Source organism: Buceros rhinoceros, unplaced genomic scaffold (genome assembly GCF_000710305.1).
Source record: "Buceros rhinoceros silvestris isolate BGI_N320 unplaced genomic scaffold, ASM71030v1 scaffold8351, whole genome shotgun sequence".
Classification (NCBI taxonomy): domain Eukaryota; kingdom Metazoa; phylum Chordata; class Aves; order Bucerotiformes; family Bucerotidae; genus Buceros; species Buceros rhinoceros.
The window spans coordinates 1309-5314 of NW_010393623.1; the positions used below are offsets into that span (position 1 = coordinate 1309).

General features: G+C 49.0%; 1 protein-coding gene across 1 annotated transcript in view; it reads right to left on the reverse strand.

Annotated features, from left to right (window-relative positions):
• TBX5 (T-box 5) overlaps window positions 1-4006 on the reverse strand; it is a gene marked incomplete at its 5' end in the record, with an annotated part of 21460 nt that overhangs the window by 892 nt on the left and 16562 nt on the right. The gene's annotated exons all lie outside the window — the stretch shown is intronic.

Here is a 4006-nt window from a genome sequence, read left to right on the forward strand (position 1 = left end):
CCTGCTGAAACCAAGTCTTGCACTTAGCCCTGTCTGCTGGACTGGGGAAGGGATTAGCTAGGAGCTCTGGGAGGAAAATCAGGGTTGTAAGATGCTAGAGGGATCCTGAGGCTTAGCTTGCTTGGCGACACCCCCATGTACACCACTACGCTCCTCGTATCCTTTCTGCTGCCAGCACTTTGACCAGAGGAGTAATGTCTGCCAGTGGATACAGTGCACCTAAGAGAGATCCCCACTCCCAGCTAAGAGGTTCAGAGCTGATGCCGTTAACTAAAAGCCTTTACAACTCTATATTTTCACGATAAAGACGACCAAAATGGAGATCACAATAAAAATCCCCCCAGGGAGCATCAATGATGGCACAATTGAGACAACCAGATTCGGAGTCGTACAGCCCCAGTCTATAGCTGTGTCAACAGAGCTGGGCACATAAATCCACGCAGGGTTGCGTGCTCCGTGCTGGAGCCAAGCATGGCAAAAAAAGAAAAGTAAATTCCACAGCTAGAAACAGCAAGGCACAGCTTGGAGCTCCCTTTGTTTCCTGCAGCATCGTAGGCCAACAGAGGGAAGGAGATAAACAATTTAGGTGAAATCTCTAGGGTGAAGCAAAACGAATAAATGAATGTGTGCTTATTTATTCATTCGCAGAGTCATCAAATGAAATCCGGCTCTGCTGGAATGGATGGCAACATTCCCAGGGATGAGCACCAAGAGATTTTAAGGACAGCAAGGCAAGGCAAGGGGAGCTTCTTCTGACGCGGCTTAACTTCACTGCTCCTTCAAGGACAAGATTTCTGGTTCAGGCAGAGAAACATCCCACTTTGCTTTAAAGCCCTCTTGGCTGTGCCCTTTCGACAGGGGTAAACTTTGAAAGAAAATGGCGAGAAACGGCCCTTTTCACATTTTCTCAAACAACATGGTTTGAGCTGCAATTTTTTTCACCCACAAAGTAGAAAGGAAAAAAAAAAAACCAACCAGTTCCACAACAAAGAGGAGTAAAAGCACCTGCCCCCAAGAAGCACTTGTTAAAACAGAGGTGGTGCTGCTGGGCTGCTCCAATGCGGGTGCCCGTGTCTGCTTCATGACAGGCACGTGCCGTATTTGCTCTAAACAACCATGGGCTTTCTCCTGGAAGCTGTGCCCACTCTGCTTGTAAAATAACACGCTGCTCCCACTCAGGTGTCTACAGGTCCAGCTGCAAGGACTGCTGCTGTTAAGTCTTCTTGGCCCGACACCCCCAGAAAACATCAGGTGCGGAGGTAGACACCGTGGGGACGTTCCCCTTGGTGTCCTTTGACTTTGCAATAGCAGCCGCCCGTAAATTCAGCTGGAAAGCCCCCGTCCCATTTCATGTTTTCCTCTGGACAACAGCAAAACCTGGCTTCTTCGTCCCAGCAGGGCAGATAACCAGGTCATCTTCCTCCTCTGCTCTCTCTTAAATCGGGACAGAAAATAGGATGGGATAAGGGAGCAGTGGAATCACATCTTTAAAACAGCAGAGATATGCACAAGTGTATCGCTCTCCTTAATCCTCACACAGGAGCGGTGGAGAGGACGTAGTCCCCTGAAAGACAAAAGCTGGAAGCTCAGGCCTCCTGAAAACGGGTCTATCACAGGAGGAACATCTGGAAGAACAGCCTGAGCTCTAGCTTTACAGAGAGCCTAAAAGTTCTGGATTCCCAACCCACCACTGAGTAATAAGAACGCTGGGGTGGAAAAACAATGTCTTGTAAAATGAAGCATTGTTCTGCTAATAAAGTTTTCAGCATTAAACCGCATTACTCTGCTGGCATTAGAAATCATTGGCTTGGGGTTTGACTGTTTATCTTATTTTTATTTTTTTAAATATACAACACAAAACAGTCAAACTCTGTTTTTCCGTTGAGTAAAAAAAATCTGCCTGACTTACAACCTGAGGTTGCTGATTTTTCCATCTAGCCCAGACTGCCGCAGCCCAGCCAGGCAGAGCCGCAGCGTTACAGATCTGCTTCCAGCTTTCATCGCAGGTGAACAGAGAAAAACAAAAACAACCAGGATTTCAGTGGTAACCCTATAGGTGCCTCCTGTTCTGCAAGCTCTCACGATCACTCTGCTGGTCCCTCTGGGGCCAGGCTCACCATGGGGTACTGTCATTCCAGGTTTTGAGATGGGCAAGGACACCGTACCCAGCTCCAAAGAGGACACAGTTGCTAACAAGGGATTACAGCCCACCCTAACTGCTTCTGCCTGCCCTCCGGCCCCTCTTGCTGAACATGTTCCCATCTACGCAACCTCAGAGTGCTGCAGAGGTAAGAGAACAGTCCATCTTCATCATCAGATGGGATGATGCAGACCAGAGATGCTCAGCTGGTGCCAGCTGAAGGCATTACACTAGTTCAGGCTCTCTATAGTCTCATCTGGCATTGCCCCACTGCTCCTGCCAGAGGAGACCAGAGCAGCACAGAGCAGGTGAAGTGCATGCCCCTGGTGTGTGGAGCAGACCTGGGGGTAGAAAGGGGACATCTTCAAGAAAGAGAATGGCAAAAGGAGGACAAATCAGAGCTCTTATGCAGTGCTGAAGGCTGCAGTTTAAATTCACCCCCACCTGCTCTGGAGCCTGGGTAGTCCGTCTCAAGGTCATAAGCCTCTCCCTGAAGGTCATCTCATCTTCTCAGCATCAGCTTAAGAAAGACACAGGAGTTAACTGTCTCCTCTGCTCTGGGTTTGACTCTTGATATTTGTTCCCTGGTAGCACTTCATTGTCATTCTTCTGTTGCCACTGAGCCCTAGGAGGTGCTGGCCACCTCTGGGAGATGCTGACCATCCTCTACTTCTGTTGCTGTTCTTGGAAGCCAAGGGTGGCGATCAGCTCTGTGACCAAACCCCTGATACTGTGCAAACCTCAAAAAGCAAAAGTTTTTGCCAAGCAGAGGAAGCTGCCAGCGCTTGGGAGACGCTGCTCCGAAGTGGATCCAAGGAAAACGGAGCCTGCAGAACGGGGTGGAAACTGGCTCCCTCACAAGGAATTTGGTGATCTATCTAATGAAGGAGCTTGAGCGAGAGCATAAGCAGTTCCAAGATTTCCGGTATTTACTACTTCCAGCTGGGTTGTAAATACCACACAAATGGCTTTTTAAATGGAATTTTCCCAATTCCAAGACTAGGGCCATCCCGAATGAAATGCAAACATGTAAAATCTCTGGACTTCAGGGTGCGCTGGGCCCACCTCTTCCCCCGGTGTAAATCAGGAGAGCTCCTTTCCAATTCCTGACAACTGGCTCCCTGGGACAGAAGACAATGAAGAATGGGACTCAACTGTTTTAGTTTTCGAAGCTCACCCGTGCTTCCAGGGCGTTACCGTAGGTTCATCCCAACTTTGTGAAGGAAACACAATGGGTGATTATCACTTACGCCAGTCTGGCTTCTAGTGTGAACCTAGCACGAGCCTGAATAGCCAATACCCACGTGCAAGACTGACAAGGGCTGTCAAAAATGGGAAGAAAAAGGCAGATACAGTTAAAATAAGCATCCCTCAACCTCCATACGTCCCAGGAAGTGAAACCTAAGACACACTAGTTATTCCAGCAGCTGCACAATTTGCAGTAGGGCTGAGTTGCATTGCAGGGGAACCCAACAGGAAGGGTTCTGGGACACAGATGATCCAACACCAAAAGCTGGAACCTCTTTTAGAGACAGTGAGCTCCCTGAATATCTCCCCCTCCCATGCAGGCAGGCTCTTCTTCACCCTCAGTACCCCAGAAGCCACCTTGCTCGCGGCTCCACTGCACCTATCCAAGCTGCAAACACCCCCGACTGCAGCATAGCTCAAGCCTTGGCCAACTCATTGCATCTCAACATCAGCAGGACGAGCAGCATGTCCTCCAAGAAGATATCCCATACCTGACTTTTGTCTTACAGATTCTTTGAATGAAAGAGAAGCTGGGTTGGATGAGGGTTGGATCAGTTCAGTCAATGAAGAGGTCTGTCACCCTAATAGTGCCTGTTCTTGAGGAGAAGGGGGGAAAGA